This window comes from Acomys minous, assembly GCF_964271855.1.
Source record: "Acomys minous genome assembly, chromosome: 10".
Classification (NCBI taxonomy): domain Eukaryota; kingdom Metazoa; phylum Chordata; class Mammalia; order Rodentia; family Muridae; genus Acomys; species Acomys minous.
The window spans coordinates 83,241,410-83,255,902 of NC_140491.1; positions in this window are offsets into that span (position 1 = coordinate 83,241,410).

Here is a 14,493-nt window from a genome sequence, read left to right on the forward strand (position 1 = left end):
ATTTATTTTATATATGTGTCATAATATAAATGTATATGTAAAAATAAAAATAAAAAATAAACTAAAATAGCAGATGGCACTGAAAAAAATGGAATAGTGATTTTTCCCAGTAATCAAATAACAAGATAAGTAAGGTTTCCTCTCTCTCTCTCTCTCTCTCTCTCTCTTGCTCTCTTCTGTTACTTTCTCTCTAAGATATCTTGTGAATGAAAGCACAGCAGCACTTTTTCAATAAAACATTGTAACTTACACACAGACCACTTATTGGAGAATTTCCTAGGGAAACATCATCTCTAGCATGACATGAAAAAAACTAAATATTAAAAATAAATGCTCTGGGCTGGAGAGATGGCTCAGTGGTTAAGAGCACTGCCTGCTCTTCCAAAGGACCCGGGTTCAATTCCCAGCACCCACATGGCAGCTCACAACTGTCTGTAACTCCAAGATCTGACACTCGCACATTAAAATTAAATAAAATATTTTTAAAAATGCTCTGATAGCGGAGCACTTCCTTTATGATACAAGAAGGCATATAATTTAACCAATTGGTTGGCTCAGAGTCCCATAACCATGCATTCTTCTTCATGCCAGTCAATATATTTGCTTACTTATCTTACTTATTGAGCAGTGTTCTCTCTCTCTCTCTCTCTCCCTCTCTCTCTCTCTCTCCCTTCTTTCCCCCTCCTCTGCTCTACTCCCTGTACCTTTCTTTCAGTCTCTATCTGTGTGTATGTGTGTGTGTGTGTGTGTGTGTCTGTGTGTGTGTGTGTCTGTGTGTCTGTGTATCTGCGTGCATGTGCCTGTTGTGTGATAGGGAACGTTACATTGCATAGCCATCTGCTTTCCTTCAGGTTCCTTGTTTCAGAGGAATGCCATCTATAGCACAGAACGAATAACATCCTGCTTATCTGTAAGCTATAGCTTCTCTCTGAAGGAAAACGTCCAAGCTTTTGAGCCCAATTTTAAAGCATGAACAATCTGATCTCTTATTCCCTTGCCAGGTTTGTCTTTCTTCTACTTCTCTGCTACCATCACTTGAGCATTATGTCAAGTGAGATTGCAGCTGGATCTGTTCTGCTCTGGAGTCATATAGCCCCTCTCCACTCCCCTGCTGTGGAAAGTGGGAACTAAGCTCACATAGCATGTCTTTTTCAATAGGCTACAACTTTCCTATTGCTGTCTTTCTTCTGTATTTCTTCATTTATGGCATAAGCTTCCCAGGACTTTATAAATGACTGTTTGTCAAATGTGGGTTGAGTATTTATATGAGATAGAGACAAAAGCCAAGGTTTTCAGGGAAACTTTGCCATTCTTGTGTGTGCAGTGAGAGATTCTGTCTTGGTCTAATTATCCAGTGAACCTGAAGAACAGAAACTGGCTCATTTTCACACACCACTGATTTAAAATGGCAAGCAAGTATAATATTTTTGAATAACTTACACTGTTTCAGTGTGTGGAAAAAAAATATGTGTCCTGTGTGCTCAAAATTTCATTTGTGGAAGAAGTTAGACCAAAGAGTTTCCAAAAGGCAGGAGTTACTCACATAAATGTAGTTTTTATTTAAATTATTTTATTTGTAACTGGTACATAAAACAAAACTATGCATATTTATGGACTACTATATGATATTTTCATTACATTTGTACATTGTGCAATGTTTAAATCAAGTTTAAGTCCTCTATCTTTTCAGATGGTCTAATCTGCAAGGTGAAAACATAAAAAAGCCTCTAATATCATATAGCATATCCTGCTGTGACGCGCACGCACCTGTCACCCTCACCTAACTATAACTTACTGTCATGTGGTAAACTTTTTCCAGTACCTTCCACTCCTCAGCTCGCCTGTACTCTATTAAGTAACAGTCTCAACTTCCAGGAAAACCGGTCTTTTAAAATCCCATGTATGAGTTAGATCACAGAATATTTGTATAGACCTGGCTTAATTCATTTAACAAAACTATCTCCGGATCCATCCATGTTTTCTCAGATGTTGAGTTCATTCATTTCCACGACTGAATACTAAATCACCATGCAAAGATTCTGCAGTTTCTTTACTCATATATCTGGGGGTTTTTGTTTTGTTTTGTTTTGTTTGTTTTTTGGTTTTTGTTTTTGTTTTTTGGTTTTTTTTGCCACTTTGCTCTTTTACAGTTTAGCAATTAATTGTCTTAGTTAGGATTATTATCACTGTGATGGAACACCATGGCCAAAGGCACCTTGGGGATGGAAGGGTTTATCTGGGTTTCACAGCTGGAGTCCAAGTCCACTGAGGAAAATAAGAGTAGAAACACAGATATGGTGGGCACCATGAAACAGGAGCTGATGCAGAAGCAATCGAGGGGTGCTGCTTACTGGCTTGCTCTTCTTGCCTTGCTCAGTCTGCTTTCTTATAGAGCCCAAGACCTCCATCCTCACAATGGGCAGGGCCCTCCCCAGTCACTAATTAAAATGCTCTCCAAGTTTGTGTTTTGTAACCTGAACATCTGAGAACTTTTTTTTTTTTCAATTGAGATTTGGTCCTCTCAGATAACTATAACATGTGTCAAGTTGACATACTGAGTGAGGTAACCCAGAACCAGACATGGCATATACTCACTTATAAGTAGATATTAGTCTAACATAGATGTCCTTTGAGAGATTCTACCAAGCCAGGATGCTGGGACTCACAGCCAGACTCTGCGCAGAATGCTGAGAGTTGTATGGAAGAGAGGTAGGATGGAAGATACCTCTTGGAGGTATAAGGAGCTGCCGATAGGGAGACTATCAAGGCCTGTGGATATGGACCCACAGGGTCCTTCACAAACTGATGCACCAACCAAGCACAATGAATTGAGAGAACCTAGCCTCCCCTGTTCGAATATGCCTGATAGACAACTCATTCATCTACATTTGGGGGTTGGAGAAAGTCTCTGACATGAACTCTGGTGCCCTCGATTTGATCACTTCCCCTTGGAAAGGGATTTAGACTATCCTGATGAAACCTGATAGGTTGTAGTCAGGTGGTGGTGGAGGAAGAGCCAGGAGATAACAGTCAGGATACAATGTGAATAAATTATAATAAAAATGAAAATAAATATGCATAGTAAATAATGCTCTATCAATTGGTAGTTCTATTCCTAATTTGATAGTGATATAGGTATTATATTTCATAGCCTATAAGTTTACATTTATCCTCACAGTGTTCTTGGGTTTTCTTTATTCTATTCCTATATTCCTGTCTTTGGTCTTTTTGATGATAGCCATTTCCCACTGGGATGAGGTGAAAGCTCACTATAGTTTTCATTTGCATTTTCCTGACAGTTATTCTTGGTGAACATTTTTTCATACACCTGTTTGCTTTTCTGCTTGTCATCATTTGAGTAAACTGTAATTTTCTGCCTCACAAGTGAAGGTGCAGTAAATTCATGGAGGGAAACCCCCGCTGGTGTGTTTGGAGAAGTTCCCCTATCTGTGAAAGTCAGTTTCAATGGCAGCTTCCTGTTTCCTACTAAAATGTACTTTGCCATTTAGATATGAAAAGTCAGATTTTCACCAAATCACTGTGAGTTTTCTCTAGTGGTATTATATAGTGTGTATCATAAGTGCATGATATAAATTTCAAATATTGTCTTTGACATATATTTTCTATATTTAAAATTTTATCTTTATTGCATTAAATTAAATAGAGTCACCTCTTTCAAATGCTAACATAAATAATGAATAGAAAACAGCAAAAGTTTATCTCTCATTACAGAATTATGACAGGGCAATTCTTTTTATTTAATTAATTTATTCAGATTACAATTCAACTGTTATCCTATCACTTGTATCCTCCTGTTCCTTCCTCCCTCCCTCTTTCACCCTATTCTCCTCCCCTAGCTCTATGACCAAGGAGGACCTCCTCCCCCACTAAATGGTCATAGGTTATCAAGTCTCATATTGGTAGCCTGCTTATTCTTTCTTTGAGTGCCACCAGGACTCCCCACCAAGGGGATGGGGTCAAATATGGGGTACAAGAGTTCATGTCAGAGTCAGTCAGACCCTGCTCTCCACATAACTGTGGAGAATGTCATGTCCATTGGCTAGTGCAATAATTTGAGCAGACCCCCCTCGGCCCTGATCCATCTGTCACAATGTTCTTGTAGGTTTCTAGGACCCTCTGGACTCTCAACCAAAATTAATCAAAAGGGGTGAGGAAGGACACTTCATCAAAGGGCTGTGTTTAATGTAAGGATGCACTTATTTTATGTCTTTGTATTCAAAGGCTTTCGTCATCCTTAAGTATGTCTACTAAAGTGTTTGTGACAGACATTTTTGTCCTTTCTTGCAGAATTTCCCTCCAGGTTCCACAACTTTGGGACTTATTCATGCTCCTCTAAACAACTATGAGCCTCTTAACTGAGTGCATTTTAAATAATGACAATGTCAATAGTAGCATCTCTTACTGAATATTTAGTAAATGCCAAATTTTGACCAATTGTTTCAATGTAGCATCAGAGAGAGAGAGAGAGAGAGAGAGAGAGAGGACTTACATTTTATAAATATATTTCAAATAATGAATTACTGCTTTTATATTTTAAGCAAATTGTTTCTTTCATCTAAAACTAGAAAGCTTTGGAATTATGATCAGAATGTAGGTGCCCAACACAGAGACCACACATTTCAGCATGATCCACCTGCCTATAATTTCTCAGGTGCAGGTTTTTAAAATGTTGTGTTTACTTTAGGTTTCTAGATCAGTGAATCAGCTATTGAGTGTTTCTCACGCAACACTAGTCTCATCAAAGTAATGTGATTCATGATGTGACAGTGTTCGCAGAATTGAAGACACCTCATCTCAATATATTTAAATTTTAATGGTCAAATAGTTAGAAAAAGGTGATAGTCTAGTCATATATAGGAGGACTATAAAGTTGAGATAAAGTATTTAAAAATTATTTTGGTGGAAAGAATAAAGCAAGAAAGTGAAATTAACACCGATCTTATATAAAAATTGATGTCAGGGCATTCTGTTGTCTTACATTACATAAATGATCATGTTTCAATGGTGTAAAGCCACAAAAGAAATGTAGCCTTGAAGAAGAACTAACACTATACAATCGAAAGGAATGAAATGATTATGCTATAATATAATAATTAAAACAACAAAGAAACAGTTTTGAATGAAAAGCTGATTCAGAAGGATGAGCTGATTCGAAACAAGAGAGCAACTGGAGTTTGCTCATCACAGCTTGTAACAAGGAGTACATTTGTAACTTACATAGATGAGCTGATTTGAAACAAGAAAGCAACCGGAGTTTGCTCATCACAGCTTGTAACAAGGAGCACATTTGTAACTTACATACTCCTAAAAAACTAGGGCAGAAACATTGCTGTAGAGGTACTTAAACTTCATCACACACAGAATGTAACCCTTTTCATTTATTTGCACCTCTTTGTAATAAAATGTATTTGCAACAATGACTTAAACCACGTGGTCAAGTGATGAATGATATGGTGAGAAGAAAGAAGAGGTGAGAGTGAGTGACAAGTTTCAAAACTTCTGAGGAGATTTCTGCACACAGCCACAGAGATCAGAGCAAGGCTAAACATAGGTTAGTAGAGAGGTTATTAGTTGGTTTTAGTATAAGAATTGAAAGATGAGTCATGAGAACACAGCCATAAAATGACTCCCAATGACATTCGGTTACACCCATAGACCTGGTATCTTCCTAGGCCGTCATAGTGGATGCTTCCTCTTGCAATAGTTGGATACTAACACAGAGACCCAGAAGCGGACAACATGTAGAGACTGAGAGATTTGGAGACAGGCTGTCCTAAATCAGAGGTCTTCACCAAGCGCCTTCCCTCAGGGTTAAGGGAACTATGTAGAAGAGAAGGAAGAAAGATTGTAAGAGCCACAGGTGATAAAAGACAACAAGGAAACAGTGTCTTACAGACGCAGTAGAAATGCCAAACATATGAGCTCAAAAAGTCTGTGGCAGCATCAACAAGACCTGCATAGGCTCAAATACACAAATTTCAAACAGTAAATAGACAAAGTGTACATGACCTTCTATCCCTACCCAAGCAGCTGTCTCCAACTGACAACTACTTGCAAAGGAGTCTCAATAAATATATAAGTCACATTTGTATGCATAGTCCCTTACTTTCTATGCCTAGCAACAGGTGGAAAGCACAAAAATAGCATGATGGCACTTTTGTAATTTTTTAAATCTCATATTGCTTTGTTTCAGCATTCCTAAATCTCTCTGATCTTTTGCATATGTATATATATTTATTTTGTGTTTTTATACATGTGGGTGGTTCCTGTGTTTTGTTGTTTGCCTTTTTGTTTTTATTTTAGTTTGTTACTTTTCTTTAATTGCCTGTTTGTTTTCTAAAGAAAGAGAGAAAGAAGGCATGGAGTTGGACAGGTAGGGAGGTCAGGAGGATCAGGGAGGAGGAGAAACAATTAGGTTAAACAAGCTATCTTTAGTAAAAATATATTTAAAAATGAAAAAAAGTCAGCTGATTTAGGGTAAACTGACACGAACATTAAAAAGTCAAAAACAGGAATGTTATTCCACAAATTCATTTATCCTTGATTAAACACTCATACAGGCTAACATCGCCTAACACAGAGCAAAGGCTAATATATTCCTAAAGCCTATGTCAAAGTTCATGGGAAATAATCTTCATTGGTCCATATCAAAGTTCTTATTTTTACTATACAGTAACTAACACATACAACAGAGAGACAAATGCAACTATGTTCTTTTAATGAAATAGACATTGTAGGGTAAAGAAGTAGAAAAGTGATGAAACTTCTCATATAAGATATGAAACTGTCAAATAAAAGGCTGGAATGCAATGATATGTAAGTTAGTGGGTAAGATTCCTAATTAAGATAATAAAATGCCCTTGGCATTTGACGTAGGGCATTTATTTTAATATGGGCATGAACATTTTACTGTACACCTTCTCCGAAGGAAGTATTCAGTAAACAATACCCTAATGTGGGAATAATTGCTTGAAGAAACAAATACACAGAATAAAAATAGCTAAAATGGAATGCAGCACTGGTTTTTAACCAATATTTGAAGAAATGTGAGTAAGAATATAATCATAATCTTTACTGGCGTGTGAGTATTGCATGGCAAATAGAAATTTTTATTTAAACTTTTCCTGAGCACATTTTAAATATAGTAAAATAATGTCTTCAAAAAAATTAGTTGCGACATTCTTCCCTAGTGTCAAGCCAAACAAATGCAGTTCTCTCTCTTTTTCAAAGAAATGTCATTTTGCAAGAGACAGATTCCCATAAAAACCACAGCAGATCTAAAGGAGTTCTGGAGTCCAATCCAACTGCTACGTCTACAACAGGATTCCTGCACCCATGTCCCACAGATCATTGCAGAATCTGGACAGAAGACTCAAAGAGGCAGAGGAACAGGAAGTTTACTGATAGGCTGTTTCCTAGAATTAAAAGCTCTACCAGATTGGGAGGAGAGCTGTGAAATGCTGGCCTCTGCACATAACATTGACATTGTTTGCCTCATCTCACAGTAGCTGATGACCAAGACAGAATTTCAGGACGGGTGAGGGGTCTCCGAGCTCCACACTCCTAACTAAGGAATGATTGGCAGTCAATCGCCATGGAGGGAGAGAGAATCCCTCTTCCTTGTGGATATAGCCCCTAGTAAGCTACTTACATTCCAGTGGATGGCCACAGACACATGTACATGTGGGCTGTACTAATTGAGCCCAGGAGGTTATTAATAACAGTTTTACAATGGCAGTCATAAATTGAGAGGGTTTTCAGAGTGGGAAGCGCTAGGGTAAGTGAATGGGAGGGAGCAGTGAACAGGTATATGTAACTTTCTAAGAACGAAAGTATTATTTCAAAGGAAGTCTTAATAAGTTGCAGGGTCCCTTTACAAACTGTTTCTAAAATTATTTTCTTGTTTGAGTTCTTGAAATAAATCTGGAAAAGCAGTTTTTGAGAAATAGCTCCTAGAATACAAAAACTCCAAATGACCTAGATTGTTAAAAAAATGGTGGAAACAAGTGACTTGGAATTCAGGTAAGGTGGCCTCTTAATAGCTATTAAAAACAAAACATATAAACAAACAAACAAACAAAAAAACCTCACAGCATTTTAATCGGGGAAAGATAGTTTTTGAAATTTGCCTTTCTGCTTTAACTCTTCTGTGTGATCCACGGGAGTGACTAACAACACATCAAAGCCGAGGGCGGATTTTATTTGTAAGAAAACAGGAAGTATAATCTGATTAAACTTCAAAAGACTTTAATTGAATCATAAGCAGGGAGAAATGGTTCACTTACTGAGCACATGGTTCAGTCTAAACTCTGCACTCCATAGCCACATGGTCATCAGGTAAAAGATTTAACATATCAAACCTCATTATTTCTTGTATCCCAAGACTGCAAAGAGATTTGAGAGGTATAAACCTTGAGAGTTTGTGGTAACATCAGTGTACAGGGCGGCTATCTTGTGACAAGCTCTCATGTTTGCTAACTGTGGCCAGCCACCATCTCACTGTTTCAGTCTTTGTTAGAGAGAAAACAGGTCAAATTTATGACCCACCTTAGGACAAGGTTGCTGGGATCTGAGTACAAATAACTCTGGAAGGACATGTGTGGGGAACTGCAGCTGTGCTGGTACTGACCATTACTTGTTTTTGTCTGCAGCTGAGACATTACTTGTTTTTCTCTGCAGTTGAAACATTGTGTTCCACTGGTTGCCTTCATTTTCCTTGTTTTGAGTCTCGTTGTTTGGCCCTTGGTTTGCTCTCTCTTGGGGACTTTCCCCAGTGTTGTTCAATTGCTGATTCCTTCCCTATATAAGCAGTTCTCTTACTCCCAATAAACGGCATTCTCTTAGCACGAATGACCCATTGTTGTGTTGTCTTTTCAATCCGCAGACCCTTGCCTTAGCCTAGACAAGCAGCACGGGCTCTGTAGGCATGCTCACTAGTGAGGAGGAGAGGGCCAGATATAGCTTCAGTGAACATTTTAGAATCCTAAACATGTCCAAATTTCTTTCATATTTAGTACCTAGATCAAACAAAAAATTTCTTTCTCCCTGGGCAGTGGAGAATGGTTCTATGCAACTACCATATAGCAAATAAGCCAGATACATTTCTGATTACGTAGAACATTTTTTTTCCAATGAAATCAAACTACTATGGAGAAGGAAACATAACAAACAAACAAAACAACCCCCCAACAAACAAAGAAAAACAAAGAGAAAAAAAGGAAAAGAAGGAAAAAAGGAACACCATTAGAACACTAGCAATAGCATATCAGGAGTTTTCTGACCTGTGATCTCACTGTTTCTGGATTCACATGGGTGAAGAGAGTGTGAAACAGGAAGAACCTGAACTCTGAAAATCCCGCATAAGGAAAAGAAATGTACGACTATAGTATAGTTCAAAAACCAAGGAACTTGGTCCCCAGCGTGGCAGCACCCAGCACAGTGGCCTCTGCAATCCTCAGTGAAGGCTACGGAGGGGATTTTGGATCCTGGCTGGACGGAGGAGCTGAGAGTGCACTGAGTTTACATCCTCCTTGTCCCGCAGGGGTGAGGGGAAGAAGGAAGCGGAGGAGGAGGAGGAGGAAGAGGAAGAGCAGGAGGAGGAGGAAGAGGAAGAGCAGGAGGAGGAGGAAGAGGAAGAGCAGGAGGAGGAAGAGGAAGAGCAGAAGGAGGAAGAGCAGGAGGAGGAAGAGAAGGGGCAGGAGGTAGAGCAGGAGGAGGAGGAAGAGGAAGAGAAGGAGCAGGAGGAGGAGGAAGAGGAGGAGCAGGAGGAGCAGGAGGAGCAGGAGGAGGAGGAGGAAGAGGATAAGGAGGAGAAGCTGGATGCCCTGCGGGGTATCCACTCTGCTTTCCTGGATGATTCCCTTCCTGATATCTGTAAGGAAACTGTAGAACAAAGGTCAGAAACGTGGAATGTCACCACCAAAGTAAAGTAAAAAAAGAAGATGAAGTGCAGACCAGCGCCACCTTGACTCAGAAACAGGCCCAGATCACAGTGAAGCCTAGGGTGGTTTTAGAAGATACACAGAGGAAAGCCACCCCGCTGGCTCAGTATGCCGATGTGTCTGACTTAGAGGATGAAGCAGATGAAAAAGATGATTCTGGTGCTTCAACAACAAACATGAGTTCTGACAAATCCCTGTCCAGAAATACCAATGTGGAAATTGCTGGGAAATTGGAGCAGACTCACTTCAGGATGAGTCCCGGAGGAAGACGGAAACAGACAAGCCAAGCAGAAGTTCAGGGAAACAGAAAAGGACGCCGAGAGGGGAACGCCAGCAATAACCTTGACCCAGTCTGTGCCCTCCACCCAGGAACTGTGTGTGTCCCTGTACTTAAGGCTTCCCCCTTGTTTACATGTTAAAGAGGAAAATAACAATCACCTGTAATTACAAAACGCGCCTGTTTTGGTGGTGTGAGCAAGCAATTATACTATCTTTACCAAACATCTGTAATTAGGGTAACCTTTCTACTTCAGTATTGAAATCCTGTGCTTTTTTGGCTTTTTAGAAAGGTCTTCCCTCTCTTTGTATGATTAGCAGATACATAAAACTAACATCCTGAAGGAAACAAGACTATCCCTTCTGAAATTAAAAAAAAAAAAATGTGTGAATTGCTTCTGAGGCAACGTTTGCCTCAAAATATTGTGGGTTGTTGTTTTGAGACAGGGTTTCCGTCCTTAGTCCTGGCTACCCTTTTAACTCGTTGCAGCGCCCTTGCCTCCGCGTCTCAGCCTTAGGAATGAGGGCATAAAGAGTCACACCTGGCTTGTAGTCTTTTATGGCTGAAAGCAGGGTAAGAGTCCTACCAAGATACAGATTTTATGTGACATCAAATTAAGTAAGTGGAAGAAGTTATCTGGAGTGTGAAAAATCTAAGAATTTTTTGGTTATATTTTCTGTATATTCTTTTCTCCACGGAGTAGGAACCATGAAAATGATAGGAAAAAAAAAATCCTGGACAACTTTCCATAACAGTAGACAATTATCTTTGTTTTCCAAGTTACTGTCGTAGGGTAGGGTGCCTAAGCTACATCTTACTTTGTTTTGAATGAACTTTATTAAGCAGGTTTTTTTAATGTGTCACTTGGGCTCAGGATGTAATTGTGCTGAATACCTACCTAACATATATATGTCCCTGAGATTGATCCCCTGTATGGAAGAAAACCTTAACCTATCAGAGAAACAAGTGGTCCTTTAAATAGAAAGCTACATATTTTTTCATGTAGTCTGTGACTTCAAGAAGGATGTGTCAGTTCGGCATACAGGATATCCTTGCTAGCTGGATTCATTTTTTTTGTAGTTATGAGTTCTCCTGAGTTCCCTCTTGATTTTAATCCTGATTTATCCTGCAGGCATGTAAAACTTTTTGACACTGTGACATGTCTGTTTTAAAAGTTGCAAAAAAAATGATTTTTTTAAATGTAAATTTATGATTGTGTGTTAGGCCGAAGTTTCAGCCATCCTTGACCACAGGTTGGACATCCTGCAACATGAGTATAAAGACCTAAAACGTCCTGGTTTAGGGAAACTAAAGGAATTACTTTCTTAGAGAAAAACGCTACAGATTTTGCTAACATGGATACTTAAAAGTATGTATGGTTGGTGGTTAAGAAACATATGAAATGAGTAAATGGAAAAACTGAGAGAGTCAAGGGTAAGCAGAGACTCTCCAAGCCTACTTCAGTCACAGCCAAATCTCGTTGTAAATAAAGTCCTTCTTTACTTGTCTTTGGGCAACAACTATCAAAAACCTCAAGGGAACAATTTCTACGACAAGATTATTTTATACTAGGGTCAGAAGACTACCACACAATGGCCAAGTGTGGCCCAGTCCTTTTTTGTATAGGGCAAACTAAAATGATTTTTTTTTACATTTTTAAAAGGTTATAAAAGAAAGACATTCATGACATAGACAATATGTGGCCTATAAAACTACGTTTGTGCAGAAGGAAAAAAAACACGCTTAAGGAAAGGAGATATGCTGCCTCTTTGTCCTACAACCATGGCATTGGAAAAATAACTGCCTTTTCCTTTTTAAATAAATATTATTTAAGTCATAAAACAGAACAAAAGCAATGAACATATTCTAATCCATATTAACTTTGATTTATAGAAGTTAAACTCCAGAAAGTTTAATGTTTCACTCAAAGGCAAGTGAAAAAAAGAAAAGGAAAAGGAAGTCAGAACAAATAGAGATGGAGGAAATAAAAAAATATAAAGGCAGAGTCCACTACAAGACCAAAACTAAGGAACAATATTGACAGAAAACTATCTTTGAGAAACAAATTTACTTGAATGGCGAAAGGACCCTTACTTAAGGCTAAGACCAAAAACTGTAAGAAGACCATTATTCAAATATATTCTGTTAAGAATTTTAATTTTAATAATGAAAATTACCTTCTGCTAACAACCAGAATCATGAATCACATAATAATGATTAAGTGACATAAAATGAGCTAAATATTTAAATATTACAATATTAAATATTCCAATTCTGGAACCAGCTGGGTCAAAATTACAGATTTTTATTATCAAATATTGGAATTATTAGATCCAAGATACAGAAGACAAAAACAGTGAATTTCTCCTGTTACTCAAAACAATTTTGATAATTTTTAATTCAACAGACACTTTGTACCAAAATGTTCGGTCATTAAATTTTTCTTAATTTTAAAATATTTCTAGAAACTTCAAAATGAAATTATGAGAGAATGAAATTATTCTAAAGCATGAGGGAGAATGAAAATATAAAAGACACAGGAATGTTAAGAATTCCACAGGTATTTACGTACAGGAGAAAGTATAGTATATGGTTTGCCAACGCGAGGCTTTCTCTCACGTGCCTTCAGCTGCTACCTTTTCAGGAGGTGAGGTCCCAGGCCAGAACCCAGCTTCCCAGTGATGACTCTGTTTATTACATAGGCCACATCACTTCACCTCTGTTCCTTTCTCTCTCACTGTCACCATTCTTGAAAAATCTTCTTTTGCTTTCACTCTTTTCTTTAACTGTTGTGGCTCTTGGTTGCTTTCAGAATGTGGAGATAATCTTTATTTTTAAGACACTGCACACTTTAGTCACAGGACTTGGAGACATCAAGCTGGGACAAAAAAAGTTGCACTCATGACATCTCAGAAGTATGGTTTACTAAATGAGAACGGGATAATAAGAAGACCAGCAGACATGCTACTGTGGAAGGCGGAAAATTCACAAGTTCCCGTGTCGGGAGGAAGAATGACAGACGATCAATGACTGTTGAGGGAGAAATGATCAGTTTTGGCAAGGACAACCCACTGACAGGTTACATATATACCTACATGTATATATAATTCACACACACATGCACACATTAGTTTTAAAAGGAGTTGGGGGACACAATGAATTGGAAAAGAAAGGAGGATTGGAGTAAATGCTGTAAATAGAATAGTAGTGTATGCAATTCTCAAAACACAAAGTTGGCTGTTAGTTTACTGAAATGGCTTAGTTCATTACTTAGCATGAAGGAAATCCTTTAGCTCGATCCCTGAACTGCATAAACCAAGGGCAGTGGTATATGCTTGCAATTCCGACTCAGAGAGGCAGGAGGGTAAGGGTTCAAAATTCATTCTCAGTGACACAGTGATCTAAGAGGCAGCCCTAAAAACATTAAAACCCTGTCTCAGAATAGAAAAAAAAAGAAAAGAAAAGAAAAAAAGAGAGCAAGAAAAAAATAGAAAAAAAGGAAGGAAAGAAAAAGAAATCAATGCCCCAAAGTAATTAAGAATAATCAAAACATTGGTTTTAGCTTTCAGCCCTGTGCTTTTAAGCAAATAGTTTTCTCTACTTTGTTCTTCAATTTCTAGTCCTGAAAGCAACTGGAATTTCTAACTTGTGCTTACATTATGTGATCTTAATTTGTCAAGAGCTTACTCAATACAGCAATGAGTTTTACACCTGCCATTTTATAACTATAAGCGATTTTAGTATTAATAAAATCCTTATCAATGTATATATCTACTCATACTAACAGTATATTTGTCTTCTATCTCTATGCGAAAATGTGAGAGAGAAAGAAAACAGAAAGGTATTGATGAATTTACGTAACTCCTTTTTGGGGAGAGAGAGAAAGGAAATGTCCCTTGACTGTGGAGACCTGGAAGCCTCACCATGTGCCATATGCTAGCTGGAGAACCACGAAGCCACGGATGCAATTTAGTCCATGTCTGCAGGCTTGAAAGCTATGTGAGCAGATGGTTCAGTCCTTGAGTTCTTGATTCCTGTTCAAAAAGTCAGAGAATAAGACAGGAGGAAGAGGAAAGTGTTAGTATAAACCCAGATTTGCAAGGTCAGAGGTTCAGGAGCACCAGTTTGAAAGGCTGAGAGAGAATGGCTGGTCCAACGTAGGAGGAGACTTTACCTACCTTTACCTTTCCATTTTGTTCTACTTGGGCTGTCATGGGATCAACTGATTCCTCCTCTTGCTGGTGAGAGAAGATT